Here is a 16,517-nt window from a genome sequence, read left to right as displayed (position 1 = left end):
GAAAGTCACAGCGGGGATTTATACCCAGCTCGGTGTGAGCCTGGGGATGTATCTGGGAATTTGGAGAATATATTGGAGATGATTTGATATTGAGAAATATAATTGGTGACTAACTAGATGACGGGAATTAAGTGGTAAATATTTAAGACACTTGTGGAATTAGTGGGAATCGGGAGCAATGACTAAAATGCCCTTAGAATGTTTAAAGGTTTAGTTATTATTGGGAGGGCAAGGTGGTCATTTGGCTTACTTAAGGTTAGGCTATATTCTGCTTTTTGATGTTAGTGGAGGTTGTAGATAAACTTAGAAACTTAAGGAAAAGAAAAGAAGAAGGAAAGAAAGAAAAACAGAACACTTAGAGTTATCTCACTCTCTCTCATCCGGCTGGGTCATCTCTTCACCATTCCTTGTGGGTTTTGAAGCTGGAATTCTAGAGCAAGCTCAGGATGGAGCTTAGGGCTAGGGACTTTGGTGAAGCTTGAAGAACTAGCAGAATTAAGCCAGTCAATTGAGGTAAGTTTTAAGGTTTTCTGATGTGAATTTCTAGGTTTTAATGAGATAGTTTTTAAGTTTGAGTTTTGGATGGAATAAAGGGATATGAACCTGAGGAGTTGAAGGGCTTGAAGCTGGTTGGATGCTAGAACGATTCTACAGCTGAGGTAAGGATTAATTTGAAGTTTGATGGTTGAATTTGAGAGTTTTCATGGCTGGTTCTGAGTTTATGGGTTTGAAATTTCAGAAGTTGGAATTGGGATTTTGGTGAGTCTTAGGCTGGATTTTTGGTTGGGTTGTGTTGTCTAAATCATTCTAATGTTGTTATTATTAATTGGTTTTGAGTTGGGGGCTTTAGGATGGCTTTAGGTGAGGTTTAGAGATTGAAAATGGTGGTTTTTTCTGGGTTCGAAGGGTCGGGCCGCGGCATGGTTCTTGGTGAGCCGCGGCCCTTCAAAGTTGTTGTATGCTGAGGAAGGAGGGCGGGCCGCGGCATGGTCCAAGCAATGCCGCGGCCCTTACCTGTTTTTGTGCCCATGGAGGGTTATGTCAGGGGCCATGCCGCGGCATGGGTGGCCCATGCCGCGGCGCTTAAGGGATTTTGGGATTTTGAGAATTTAGGCTTGGGAATTTAACCTAGGGTGCTCAGGGTTGAGTCTTTTACCATATTTGGTGAAGTTCAATGTTCCGAGGACTAGAACTTGGTTTAGAAGCTCATTTAAGATTGTTAATGGTATCTGTTATCTTGGTTGTGACTAGGCGCTAAGCTGGGGCTCGGGGATCGGATCGCGCTCAAGGAGCATCGCTTATAACTAGCTCGTTTGAAAGCCAAATGTAAGAAAGCTGCACCTGATTATGTGGCTAGGTTGGGACTAAGTGTTCCCTATGTTTGTCTGCATTGTTATGTGAATGTGATTAACCATGTGGACACGATGGGACTAAGAGCTCCCTACACTTGTATATCATGTCATGAGGTGGTATTATTATGCCATGGGACATGCGATAACCGGCCTAAGAGTGTCGGAATCAATATTTACGCACAGGGCGCGGCTCGGCCACTGGTAGCTGAGGCAGCTTAAGCTCGGTTAAGCTGGCCGGAGTCAGTGAGTATTACACTGGGGGCAGCCCAAGTGAGCCGAAGACAGTGTATTAAATAGAGGGTGCGATTAAGGGCGCTGACCCTGAATATCATTTGATTATGATCGTGAATATTGCGTTATGAACATGATTTGTTGGCTGTTTGGATAACAAACTGTTAATCTGTCGTGTGATATCACTGATTGGGTAAATGTTATGAAATGCTAAATTCCTGGTTGTGCACTGTGAAATATTTGATAAATGATGTTGATCTTGCTATGTTATCATGCTTTCTTGCTGGGCCTCGGCTCACGGGTGCTACGTGGTGCAGGTAAAGGCAAGGGTAGACTGAATCAACCATGAGTTGGAGAGTTCTGGGGGCGAGGTGTACATTGTCGTTACACCTTGGATCTCTTTTCATTTCCCATTTGGACTTCAAGTCCCACCTTTGTACTTTCAAATGTTTTTTAACATAGTTTTATCATAGGTTGCATGAATGGTGGCACAAGTATCATACCACCATCATTTCCCCTTTCCTTGGGTTGCATTAACTTCACTCAAGGTTGCAATGATCTCAACATCAAATGCATTAACATTGGTATTTTTACTTAGGTTTGCAATGATCTCAACATCAAATGCATTGACCTTAGTATCTTCACTTTCTTTGCAATGATCTCATCATCAATTACATTGACATGTTCACCTTCTTTTGGCAATGGTCTCATTATTACATTCATGAACTATGTCAATTCTCTTTAGGGTTATCATACATTCCTCATCGAATGTATTATTCTCAATTAGGGTTACAATTCATTCCTCGTTAAATCATTAAATTTAATCAAAGTCACAAAAATCACATCATCAAATAAAGTGACCAAATTAAATTTACTTAGAAGTGCAATGATCTCAACATCAATTTCCTTAACCCTAATCTCATTTTGGTTAATTTTACAATTACCATAACTCACATGATAAATAACTTTACAAACAAAACAAGTATAACAATAACCCTTGAATTGTTTATTAACATTCACCATTGTACTCTTAACATAAACAATAATCTCAAACTCACAAAAATATAGCAGTAAACACATTTCATTCAAATTCTTGAGATCTACACATTTAGAAATAAGGAATTTGATGATACCAATTTCATTAAGCATGTAATCTCATTAAGTTGTCTCATCCTTTGTTGATGAAGACTGTGAATTCATTCCACATTCATGTAGAGCATTTCCAAATAGAAATTTATTTGATCTGTCATGATTATGTGTTCAACACAAACAAAATCTTGAAACAAGGATTTGAAGGTTGTAGAAAATGAACAAATTTCTCTCATTGTTGATTATGCAAATACACAAAATGAAAATAATTAGAACTAGAGATTCTTCCATGATATACTATCTCATAAAATAGAGTATAAGATTGTTGGGGGAGAGTGAGATAACACTGTTGACGCGGTTCTTCGCCAACAGGTAATTAAGAAAAGAAAGAGAAAGAGATTAGTGCTTATGTTGAATCGAAATAGATGAATGATCTTGGAAATGAAATAGTGACACAAAATACGTTTTTTAGGTAGTTCAAAGGTTAAAATCCTTCTACTCCACCAGTCAGTATTATTGCTATATACTGGGTATTCTTGGTATTCTTTTACAGGATATTTTTTACAATATAGAATTCAACCCTTTGTAACTCCCAGGGTCTCCATATTTATAGGAGAAGGCACCTGGGAGTTGGTAAGAAGGTCATCCCATGACCTTCTTACCTATCATGTCAACTCTGTGACATTCATGATTAATTCCTAAACCTGACACATAAGTGTGGTCAAATCAATAGGTAAGGGGATAATGGGCCGCACGGCCCAACTCAGTCGTGGGTATCTGAATACGCACGTTCACGCTGCGTGTCCGAGAAGTCAGGGATATATCAGACACATGATGTCTGATATATGCACGTTTACCTTGTGTGGCTGACTTTACAAAAGGTCACAGCTCCAACTCTAGCTCGTACCACGAGCTGGATGCTTCCCTCGACCTGCAGCCTTCAGAGTCCAGACTCGGTCCTTAAGAAATCTTGGCAAACCCTTGGGCTACCTCGAGCTAAAGAGGTAGGATGGCAGCTCCAGTCTTGGGGATGTCCACGTGGTAGTCATGATTAGGTCGCATCTCAGCTCGTTAATCAGCCCGTGGGAAAATCAGGGCGTACATCTGCCCCCCAAGCCTCTGCTCGTAGTACACGACGTCGTGTAGGGCCACAGTAGGGGCTTTTAGGCTTCCCCGTGAACTCTTCATATTCCACATTCTACGCAGGCGCCGAATACGTGGAACATCGTGGTTGGTGACGGTACGTCTTCCGAGAACCGCAATTAATGGCCTAGCCTATGCCCAGCCGTCGTCTCGTCTTTCGAGTGGAGGGCCTTGGATCCCACATTAGGGTAATCCAACGGTCCTCCCCACGTGGCCCTTCATGTATATAAAAGGGGTAGCCACCTTACGCATGGGCCACCCGTTCATTTGAAATTTTCCATAAATTTTCTTCTTCTTCTTGCTCTAAAAAATCCCTCCCTTTTTCTCTTTCCGATTACCATCTTCGGTGTTCCAAAAACTCAGGTGCAAGGGCTCCTTCAAAGCTTTGGAACCAACAGCTCCGACGAAGCCCCAACCCAGGCGATTCCTTCATCCTCTTCTCAACCAGAACACTCAGTAAGTCTTCTGACCGTGCATGTGTTGAAATTATTTTTCACTGTAGCTTAGGTAAATATTTACTATAGCCGCATGCAAGGGTTTGCTGGTTTTTTGTGGGCATGAAGGGTGAAAGCCTTTTAGGTTAGGGTATTGTTTGTAGTAGAAAACCGTTTAGAAGCATGGTTTACATGATGCATTTTCTAGGAAAAATTTCTGGGTAGGATTTTTGGGATACTAGTTTAAAGTATATAATATTTTGGGTGCAAAACCGGGTAGCTTAGGGGACACGCTTCACAGGCGGTTTTTCCTCTCTTGCGTACTGGAACTTTCCCTCCAAGGCAAAATTCTATCCTGACCCTCCTGACACACGAATTCCGAGTAATCGGGGATCTGTTGGGAGCACAAGCGCGTGTTCATAGAACCACGTGGTCTCACTCTCCACGGGTTGGGCTTACCTCAGCTCGTGTCAAGGAAACAGATCGTCCTCCATTTTTAAGTCGCCTTCTTCTAAAATTTCTTCTTTTTGTTCGCTAGGCGACCAGATGGGACCCAAGAAGAATGCTCCCAAGAAGCTTGTACGCAGCTCGTCCTCCCGACAAGACAAAGGAAAGGAGGTGATGGCCGAATCTCCGATCCCCAACTTCGGGCCAGCAGTGGAACAGGAGCTCGAGGTGGCTCCCGACACATTCTTTGAGGCGAAGAGGATCGTCTCAAAGATTACTGACCGGGCGAGGGTCAACAAAATATTCCTCTCCAATAACATCGGGCTGGGGAGAGGATCCGTGGTCACCCATCCTCCTTTAGAAGGCGAGCGGAGCTGTGCGCCGCTTGATGAGGCGTTCTCGGCCTGGAGCGACGAGCATTTCAAAGCGGGGGCCTTCCTCCCGTTGGATCAGTATTTCACTGATTTCCTCAATTACGTGTGGTTGGCCCCATTCCAGCTCCCCCCAACTCTTATCGTTTATTGGCGGGGTTGAGATACTTGTTCCTGAAACAGGAGTGGGAGGTCCCCACTCCTGCGGACATCTTGTACTTCTTCTGCCTCAAGGCCAACCCGGAGCAGCGGGGGCGAGGTGACGGGTTTTACTACTTAACCAGGTTCCCCAACACGGCTGCGGTCATCGAGCTGCCCAGCCACCCCAACGACTTCAAAGATCAATTCTTTATGTCGATGGGGTTCCGAAACTACGACCTTAGCTCGTAAGTGCTTTTCGACCTTAGCTCGTAAGTTAAGTACCATTTAGCTCCTCCTGTATCCCTTTCTGACTTAGATTAATTCTGCAACTATCTTCACGAGGACAGAGAAATTTGTGACCCTCGGGGCCCAGTACGAGACACTGGCGGGCTTGCCCCCAGTGAAAAGGATTATCGTCTGCTCGTGAGAGACGAGACGATGGTGGCCTGTAAGCTGATCTTCCCAGGTCGGACTCTGAACCTAAGGAGGCTCCAGGCGCTTCCCCCAGCTCGTGACACCAGGCCTATCATTGTGGAGGAGGTCGCGGGGGATGAAGATGAGGAGGACGAAGTGCCCCTCGTGAGGACGAGGAAGCGGGCGCTGGAGGTCGCCCAAAGAACGGACGAGGAGAGGATCCGGTCCGAAGCAGCCGCGGGTCCTTCAGGCCAAGGCAACCCTTATATGTTTAGGAATGTAGATAGGGCCACTGCTGATCCCCCGCTAGCTAGGTATAATCCCAAACAGGTCGTCCAACGCCACCGGCGTGATTCGGGCCTGGATATAACCCTGCTCCACTGTGTCGACCAGCTCGTGCTGGATTACCAAGATAGCCGCCCTAGGGGTACCGTAGTCGTAGATAACACCCTAGCCTTTAGGTCGATCCTATTCGAGGAGTATGGGACCAACCTTCGGTCATGGCCATCACTCCGGAGGGGTGCCGTAGCTCCGGGACTTAGGCAATATGTAGAAGAGTCTAGTCCTGAGCCGGCCTCGGATCCAGAACCCGCGCCAGCTCGAGAAGTGATTGTCTTAGATTCCCCTGAAGAAGCTCCGTGGCCGATGGTCGTAACCGTAGACTCTTCCTCTAGCTCGGGGGGTAGGATTCCCCCTTAGTACATATTTATACTTGAATTTTGCATTTTTTCTTTTCTTTCCTTTGTTTTTGTATGACTGCTAACTTCTGTACTAACCATATCTTTGTTTTGACAGAAGAGATGTCTCAATCCGAGGGACAAAGTCTGCGGGCTGCGCTCATTAGGGGGAACTGCTCAGCTGGGGCCTCTGGGCCCAAAATGAAGAAGCTCCGGACGCTGAAGAAAGGCGCCGGGACCCCATCCAAGTCTCCTGCCAAGGAGAAAGAGCAGCCTCCAGCCGCTCAGGTCGTGGGAACTGTTCCTCCTGCTGCAGGGGGGAGCAGCATGCTCCCACCCCCTCCGCGAGCTCCGGCCTTCGTCCGAGACATAGGGGCGGAGCTCGGGACTTTGGCAGTCTCAACCTCCGAGGTGCACATCCCGGTCGACCCCCAGGACCTGAAGAAGATTCCAGAGGCCTTCCGGGGGACGGTGTGTAACGACCCAAATTTGCTAATAAGGCTTAAGGGCCTTGATTAGCGTGCCAAGAGGGCATGATGGGAATTATGTGTGATTTTTATGAATTAAATGCATGATTATGATTTAAAGCATGTTATATGATTATTTGTTTATCTGAGATGCATGACTATGTATATTAGTATGCATGTAGGCCCGGATCGTGTTAGAAGGGCATAACTGTAATTTTGGCCTTGTTGGGCATAACTGCATTGATATGTGATAATTGTATTCCGTGATTTGTAGCACGTGAGTGTTGTGTTATTGTTGTGATGCACGTGCCGAGACGGTCCTAGAGAGCTAGTTAACTTAAGAGTCACAACGGGATTCCGTACCCGGCTCGGGAGGAGCCTAGGGGTACCTCGGGAATTTTATAGTTAAATTGAGATTTAGCGGGTAATGGTTATTGGAGATTTAGTAACCTGGGTAACCATTAGTTACTGCTGAGAGTAACAAGTTTTAGAAAGAAAATGGTAGAAATGAAATAGAAGAGTAATGACTTAAGTGCCCTTGAAGGTTTAGTTTGGAAAGGTTAATAGGAAGGGGTAATTTGGTCTTTTGGCAAGGGGATTATGAAAATTTCAGCTGTGATCTAAGGGGGTACGGTTTGGGCATTTGGGGTCACTTGTGGCATTGATAGAAATTGAAGAGAAGAAAGAGGGGGAGAAAGAAGAGCTAGGGCAAGTGAAAAGAGAAGAAGAAGAAGGTGAAGGGCTGAAGTAGGAGCTTGGGAGGAGGATCAAGGGAGCTTTTTAAGTGGATTCTCCATTTGAGGTAAGGATCTTGTGCACATCTAAGTTTTGATTTCTGTTTTGATTTGTAAAATCTAGAGCTTGAGTTAGTGTGTTTGAGTTTTTGGTTTGAGTTGCTGAAAATAGGAATCAAAGGGTGGATTGTTGGATATGTTTGTGTGTTGAGCTTGAATCTAGTGTTTATGGGTTACTAGATGGTCTATGTGGGGTTTTGATTTGGTTTTGGGGCTTGGGTACCTGCTTGGGATGATTTGGAGTGGAGTTAGCTCGGGGAAAACGCAGGGAAAAACCCAGAAATCTGGGTTTCGCGTAGGAGCGTCGCGGCCCTGTTCTTGGGCGCCGCGGCGCAAGGCTATTTCTGGGCAGAGGGAGGCTTCTGACTTGCTGGGCACCGCAGCCCTATTGGGCAGGGCGCCGTGGCCCTCTTAGATAGCGCCGCGGCGCTAGGCCATTTTCAGGACTTGAAAGTTGCATTTTTGAGCTTTTTCTCCGGGGGTTCGGGGGATGTTTCCGGCGAATTGTTTTAGGGATTTGGGAGTCCCGAGAGTGCGGGATTGGTCCCGGGAAGTGGTTTTGGGTTGATTAGTAATGAGGGATGTTTCTTGTGTGTTGTGACTAGGTTGTTGGTGAGGCTCGTGCTAGAGGACCGTGCTCGTGGCTTTAGTGCATCAGGAGGCTCGGAATGCAGGTAAGAAAACCGTAACACCCGAGGTTAAGGTATGGCCCCACTGTGTGATTGTAGGGCATGGCCCCAGATTGTATTATTTGCAAATGTTTAACCTTAAGTGAATCATGATGTGTGTGAATGATTATTTCGAACGTACTATATGTGTGATTATGATGAAATGAACGGCAAGGGCCGAGTACGGCGTAGGCCGGGGCGGCCGTGGGCCGAAAGTAACACCTAGCACATGGGATGCTATAATCAGGGCGGGGCCCGGTGGATACATGTATTATGCTATATTCAGGGTGGGACCCAAGGGATACATGAGTTATCCTCGCGGTGAGAACCGATACCCCAAGGCTTTGGTAAGGTCTCTGGGGCGGCATGGCCGTGTTTGCTTAGTCTAATGGTTGACTTGTTTATATGTGGATTATCTGTTATGATAAATTGTATAAACGCATATGTTATGTCCTGCATGAGTTTTCTTTCTGGGCTTCGGCTCACGGGTGCTCTGTGTTGCAGGTAAGGGCAATGACTGAGTCAACCAACCATGAGTACGGAGAGCGTGAAGCGACGTGTACATGTTTGGCCTGCCCGACTGCTTTGGTTGGGGGTTTATTTGAAAATGGCTGTAATAATCTATAATTTTATAATTTCTCAACTGTAACCTTATTTCAAGATGTAATTAGTTTTCAAACCTTATTTTGGGATCCCAACAGTTTAATAATAGAAGTATTGATGAAACGACGCATTTTCAAAGATTACAGCCTTAACTTTTAATTAATCACACTTTTGTTTCAAAACCTCGGTTAGCGAGTTCATTGCACACTGTTTTATCTTAAAAACTCACTTAGTAACGGCTCTAAGGAAGTAGGGCGTTACACGGTGTATAAGACGGCAAACTACGCCGTCAGCCACATCTACAAATTCAATGAGAAGGAGCTCAGGGCCATCGAAACAAGGAGCCCGGTGGGCGTGCTGGAATCTTCACTGGGCATGGCCCTAACAGTAAGCTGACCTCATCCTTTTATGGTTTTTAATTATCATGCCTTGCCCTGTTTTTCCTTTCTCCCTTCTCTTTTTTTTTTAAGGCAGTTGCCTCTCCGTTTTCGCAGAGCGTCGTTGCCCTCCATCGGAGCATAGCCAGGACCAAGGCTCAGCTCGAAGATATGCGGGGCGAGCACTAGGTGGTTAAGGACGCCCTGGCGGCCACGTAGGCCGAGCTGGAAGAAGCCCGTCCCAAGCTTCAGGAGGTCGAGGCAACCAAGGCTGCCCTTGCCGCCGTGCAGGCGGAGCTAGACGCCGCGAAGGCTGGGGCCGAGGAGGCCAAGGCTGCCCTCGCCGCTGCTTGGGCGGAGCTAGATGTTACGAAGGCTGGGGCCAAAACCGCCCTGGAAGCCGAGCAGGCGGCCTCCGGCACCGCCCTGGAGGACATGCTCCATAACTGCTGGGCCTATAACCTGGACGGCGACTTCTCCTTCTTGGCAACGGATGTTTGGGAGTCCTTGCTGGAAGGATTTAAAGCTCGCCTCGAGAAAGAGGCACCTTCCGAGGCCGGGGAAATCTCCGACGCAGCTGAGCAGGAGGGCGAGACCGCGACCTCCACCGGGCAGCCTGGCGGAGCTTAGGGCCTTCCTTTTTTTTGCTCCCCACTCTTTTATTCTTATTATTATTTTTTTGTGTAACTTTTGCACGAGGTGTTTCTACCTCGAGACAATTCACTTATCAATTTTATTTTTAATTGACTTATTTCCTTGCCTTTGTGCACTTTAGTTACTATTTTATAAAAAAGCTCGCGCTAATTTTTATCAATATCTCGTGCTCTTTAAGAAGAACAACAATCAATCGATTCAAATTAACCTCCAAGTTTTATGACCTGGTTATATCCAGGGACTTAATTTGAAAACTTAGTTCGTGTTAACTTTTATCAATATCTCGTGCTCTTTAAGAAGAACAACGATCAATCAATTTAATTTAACTTCTAAGTTTTATGACCTGGTTGTATCCAGGAACTTAATTTGAAAACTTAGTTCGTGTTAATTTTTATCAATATCTCGTGCTCTTTAGGAAGAACAACGATCAATAGATTTAAATTAACTTCTAAGTTTTATGACCTGGTTATATCCAGGAACTTAATTTGAAAACTTAGTTCGTATTAATTTTTATCAATATTTCGTGCTCTTTAGGAAGAACAACGATCAATAGATTTAAACTAACTTCTAAGTTTTATGACTTGGTTGTATCCAGGGACTTAATTTGAAAACTTAGTTCGTGTTAACTTTTATCAATATCTCGTGCTCTTTAAGAAGAACAACGATCAATCAATTTAAATTAACTTCTAAGTTTTATGACCTGGTTGTATCCAGGGTACAGCTTAGTTCGCGTTAATTTTCATCAATATCTCGTGCTCTTTAAGAAGAACAACGATCAATCAATTTAAATTAACTTCCAAGCCTTTTAAGGCGACCTGGTTATATCTAGGCACCATATGCCCCCCAAGTAACTGGGAAAGGGTCTTTCGTCGTTACTTAAGATCACACTCGTAAATATGTACAATCATAAACGAAAAGTTAATTCTCATTGCGTAATACATAGAAAATGGCCTTTAAGGCCTTACAAGGAAATCATTGGTAATATATCTTCAAATGGATGGCGTTCCAAGTCCGTGGGACTGCCCCTCCATCAAGCCGAGCTAATTTATAAGTTCCCTCTTTGATGACCTCGATGACTTGATATGGTCCTTCCCAGTTCGGTCCCAATACTCCATCTTTGGGATCCTTCCTGGCTAAGAAAACTCTTCTGAGGACCAGGTCGCCAACGCTAAAGGCGCGCTTCTTGACTTTTGAGTTGAAATAGCGAGTGATCTTCTGCTGATAATGGGCGAGCTGGAGTTGCGAATCTTCTCGTCTTTCATCAATCAAGTCTAAGGAAGTGCAAAGTAGCTCGTGGTTGCGATCCTGGTCGTATGACTGGACCCTATGCGAAAGTACCTTAATCTCCACGGGGAGGACTGCCTCACTCCCAAAGGTCAAGGAAAAAGGAGTATGACCCGTAGGAGTCCGATGCAAGGTCCGGTATGCCCAGAGAACCTGGGGGAGCTGTTCCGGCCAGACCCCCTTCGCTTCGTCTTGTCTCTTCTTGAGGTTTGCCTTTAGAGTCTTGTTGACAGCTTCGACCTGACCATTCGCCTGAGGATAGGCCACAGAGGAGAAACTTTTCACAATTCCGTACCTTTCGCAAAATTCGGTGAAGAGGTCGCTGTCAAACTGAGTCCCATTGTCGGAAACGATTTTCTTGGGCAGCCCGAATCGGCAGATAATGCTCTTAACCACGAAGTTGAGAACTGACTTTTTATGGCAGTTCGTGGGGTGTACAAAATCTCGAACTGACTGAGTTCGATGGCCCACTTTAACAGACGTCCCGATGCTTCAGGTTTTTGCAAAACCTGTCTTAAAGGCTGATCGGTCATGACGTGTATTGAGTGGGACTGGAAGTACGGCCTCGATAAGGCAGAACGCCAATTTCTCCATCAACGGGTACCGAGATTCAGCTCCGAGAAGTCTCTTGCTGATGTAGTAGACTGGACTCTGAATCCGGCCTTCTTCTCGGACCAATACGGCACTAGCTGCATCATCTATGACAGCTAGGTAGAGAAAAAGAGGTTCTCCTGCTTTTGGTTTGGATAATACGGGTGGCTCGGCCAGATGTGCCTTCAGGTCGAGGAAAGCGCTTTCGCACTCTTCTGTCCATTCGAACTTCTTATTTCCTCGAAGCAGGTTGTAGAATGGCAAGCACTTATTGGTGGATTTTGAAATAAACCGATTGAGGGCTACCACCCTTCCTATCAGGCCTTGGACATCTTTGCGCGACCTGGGTGAGGGAAGCTCGAGCAACGACCGGATCTTGTCGGGGTTTGCCTCGATTCCTCAGGTATTGACGATGAAACCCAGGAATTTTCCCGACACGACTCCAAAAGTACACTTCTGTGGATTAAGCCTCGTGACATACTCCCGTAGTATCTTGAAGCATTCTTCCAGGTCGGAAACATGGTTATCGGCAGTTTTTTACTTGACTAGCATGTCATCAACGTACACTTCCATGTTCTTCCCAATCTGGTTTGTGAACATTCTATTTGCTAAGCTTTGGTATGTAGCACCGGCGTTCTTTAGCCGAATGGCATGACCTTGTAACAATAGACGTTAGTCGGGGTCATGAAGCTGGTGTGCTCCTGGTTCGCCAGATTCATGGCGATCTGATTGTAGCCTGAGTACGCATCCATAAAGGACATGAGCTCGTGCCCCGCCGTGGCATCCACCAATTGGTCAATCCTTGGCAATGGAAAACAATCCTTAGGGCAGGCTTTATTCAGGTCGGAGAAGTCGATGCAGGTCCGCCACTTCCCGTTAGGTTTCGGGACCAGCACGGGGTTGGCGACCCAAATCGGAAACTTGGCTTCACGGATAAAGCCGCATTTCTTGAGCCGGACTACTTCTTCCTCTAAGGCTTCAGCCCGGGTTGTTCCTAGGCGTCTCTGCTTCTGGGCCTTTGAAGGAACACTTTTATCCAGATGAAAGGTGTGCATGATGACACTCGGGCTGATTCTCACCATGTCTTCGTGCGACCATGCAAACACATCCAGGTTGTCCTGTAGAAATTTAGTCAGCTCCGCCTTCCTCTTGCTACAGAGGTTTTTCCCGAGCTTGACCATCCGTGAAGGGTTCTGCGGGTCGACGCTCACTTCTTCGAGCTCCTCAATAGCCTGGAGCTCGGACTTGTCCTCACCTATTCGGGGGTCAATATCCTCACTTAAGACGGTATTTTCCCTTTCGGAGCTTTGAGGTTTTTCAATCTCAGGATCAGCTAAGGGTTCCTGAGATTCCTCTCCACCATCTTGGATGGCCATTGCTAGCTGCCCGGGTTTCGATTTTCCCTTCATGGAAATGTTGTAGCATTCCCTGGCAGCGAGCTGATCGCCATGGACAGTGCATATTCCCGTGGAAGTAGGTAATTTCATCGCGAGGTGGCAAATGGAAGTGACGGCCTCAAAGGCTATGAGCGTAGGTCGTCCCAAAATTGCGTTGTATGCGGCGGAGCAGTCGATGACCACGAACTCGAGGAGTTTGGAGACTGTCCGAGGTCCTTCTCCTAGGGTGATCACTAGCTCGATAGTCCCTAAATCCGCTGATCCTTCTCCCGAAAAACCATACAGCATCATGGAGGTCGCCTTCAGCTCGGCGACAGTCAAACCCATCTTCTCCAGCGTGGATCAGAATAGAAGGTTGACCGAGCTCCCATTATCGATCAGCACCCTCCTAACCCTCCGGTTAGCGAGCTGAACTGCTACGACCAGAGGGTCGTTATGAGGGAACTGGACATGGTTCTCATCTTCCTCTGTAAAAATGATCGGTTGCTTCTCCAATCGCTGCTGCTTTGGCAGGCGCTGCTCCGGGACGAACTCTACTCCATTATGCGCTTTAAGTTCGTTTACGTACCTCTTCTGGGCGCCCCTGCTCGTGCCAGCCATATGCGGACCTCCAGAGATGGTGGATATCTCCCCTCCTATCACGGGAGCAGGGACGTCCTGATCTACCCGAGACCCGGGCTGACTGACCGGGACTTCTGGAGCAGGTCGACTTGCTGGAACCCTGTTCCGCGCGTACTGGGCCAAGGGGCCGACTCGGATGAGAGTCTCGATCTCATCTTTCAAATGCCTACAATCATCAGTATTATGGCCAACATCGTTGTGAAAACGGCAAAACTTGGAGGTGTCTCTCTTCCCCTTTTGGTGCTTCAACGGCTCAGGCCTCTTCTAGGGGAGGCGAGTAGAGTTAGCTAGGAAGATATTCTCCCTCGATTGGGTGAGCTCAGTATAAGTCGCGTAGACGAGCTTAAACTTCTCTACGGACTTATTCTTCTTTGGGTCGTGCTGGCCATTCTCGCCGTTCCCTTTTCTTTTGCCTCCACCGAGCTGGTTATTCTGTGCGACATTTTGGATCGCTGCCACGACCTCTGTCCCCACTCCAGCGAGCTGCTCAGGGACCTGGCTGGTTCCTGCAGCTGAGGCTTCAGCCTCCTCCAAGTTGATCCATTCCTGGGCCCTATTAAGGAATTCGTTCACCGAACTAACTCCCTTCCTTTGTATATCTTTCCAGAGCTCCCCTCCGACGAGGATTCCATTTCTCAGGGCTATGAGCTTGGAGCTGTCATCCGTGTCTCTAGCCCGAGCAGCGACGTTCGCGAACCTGCTCAGGTAAGCCTTCAGAGTTTCGTCGGGTTGTTGCCTCACGTTAGCCAGAGAATCGGCTTTGACGTGGGCGGCCTGGGAGGCTCGGAATACTCTTTTGAAATCAGCCGAGAATGTTTTCCAGGAGCTGATTGATTTCCTTTTGCTTTGCTTGAACCACTGCCTGGCTGGTCCAATCAGTGTGGAAGGAAAGATTAAACACCTCAGCTCGGGGCCAATGTTGTGGGCCATCATCAGGGTGTTGAACATCCCCAGATGATCTGACGGATCTCCGTCTCCATTGAACTTAGACAGGTGCGGCATACGGAAACCAGGTGGGTACGCCGTTGCTGCTATGCTGAGGGTGAAGAGCTCCATCTCATCCCCTGAATCGTACTCATCTTTCTCTTTCTCCGACAGGAGCTTCCTCATCAGCTCCTCCATCTGAGCCAGGCGCTCGAGGGTTTGGTCCTGATTTCCTTGGTTATTCCGAGGCTGTTCAACAGCTCCGGATCCATTGTACATATTTGGTGGGTTATAGCCCCTCCTATCTTGAGATAGGTTATTTGGGGCATTCCCGCCGTTACGTACTTCGGACAGGGCCCCCCTGAGCGAGCATGGTTGTCGCCTCCTGCTGGCTCCCCTCTATGAGAGTTAAGGCGATCTCGCAGGTTGCCCCCTTGGGTGGCTCGAGGGCTTTGTGCCGAACTTAAATGCTGGCGCAGGTCTCCGCCAGAGAGGTCACTCCGGCGACTGCCGGTCCAGTAGCTTCCGTTAGAGAGGCTCGGAGTCCGCCTTTGGTGGTGAAGATCCGAGCTTCCTCTCGGCGCCCTGCTACGTCGGGAAGGCCCTGCAGAAGGCGAGTCTCTCCTGCTACTTCCATAGGCAGGAATATTTCGAACGAGCCGAGAAGGAGATGGATATCTTATTGGAGAGGGAGGATGCCTGACCGGAGAGGCGATCCTGGTTCCGTCAGGACGGATGAGGTTAGGTGGGGGCCTCTCGGCCCTGCCAACCTGCGGGTCCCGCGCCTAGCGATCAGGGCGAGGCGCAGGACGGCTGTTGGGGACAGGCTGATGCTGCGAGCTCTCCCCGTATCTCCTTCTGGAATTTCCTCGAGCTCTCCTGGGCGCGCTCGAGGCTGGTTGGGAGCTAGGAGTTGAAGTTCTGACCGAACGGCTGTACTGCTGTTGTCCGGCTCTAGGCATTTCTCCAAAGTTTGCCTCTCGATGGTGCGATGAACGAATGGAGTTGGTTGTCGGAGGTCTGTCCGAATGGCTATGTCTGGACCGATTACCCTGGCGGGACTTACGAGTCTCGCCTTGCCTCTTTCCAACGTTAGCGTCGGTTGTAAGAGGGGGTAGTTGGGCCAACACATCCTTGATCTGCTGATCAGGCTCCTCAGCTGAGCATTCTCCATTTCCATAGCAGTGTAATAACATGGGTTTGGATTAGGTGGCCGGGGCGCCGAACTTCCAGTGTCATCTTGGTCTGCCGCCTGTTTTCCTGGCCGCTGTTGGACTTCAGGAATTTGTTCGTCGGGGATGGCGACATGATGAGCCTCCTGCCCATCATGTTGTTCCGTCTCGTTACCGTGTCTGGATCGAGTAGTCACCATGGTTGGATGTTTGTGACAACACCATTCGAACTTGCTCTCAATGAAAGCACCAAACTGTTGACGCGGTTCTTCGCCAACAGGTAATTAAGAAAAGAAAGAGAAAGGGATTAGTGCTTATGTTAAACCGAAATAGATGAATGATCTTGGAAATGGAATGGCGACACAAAATACGATTTTTAGGTGGTTCAAAGGTTAAAATCCTTCTACTCCACCAGTCAGTATTATTGCTATATAATGGGTATTCTTTTACGGGGTATTTTTTACAATATAGAATCCAACCCTTTGTAACTCCCAGGGTCTCTATATTTATAGGAGAAGGCACCTGGGAGTTGGCAAGAATGTCATCCCGTGACCTTCTTACCTATCATGTCAACTCTGTGACATTCATGATTAATTCCTAAACCTGACACATAAGTGTGGTCAAATCAATAGGTAAGAGGATAATGGGCCACACGGCCCAACCCAG

The sequence above is a fragment of the Humulus lupulus genome, chromosome 6 (assembly GCF_963169125.1).
Source record: "Humulus lupulus chromosome 6, drHumLupu1.1, whole genome shotgun sequence".
In the NCBI taxonomy this organism is placed as follows: Eukaryota; Viridiplantae; Streptophyta; class Magnoliopsida; order Rosales; family Cannabaceae; genus Humulus; species Humulus lupulus.
This window is presented reverse-complemented; position numbering follows the sequence as displayed.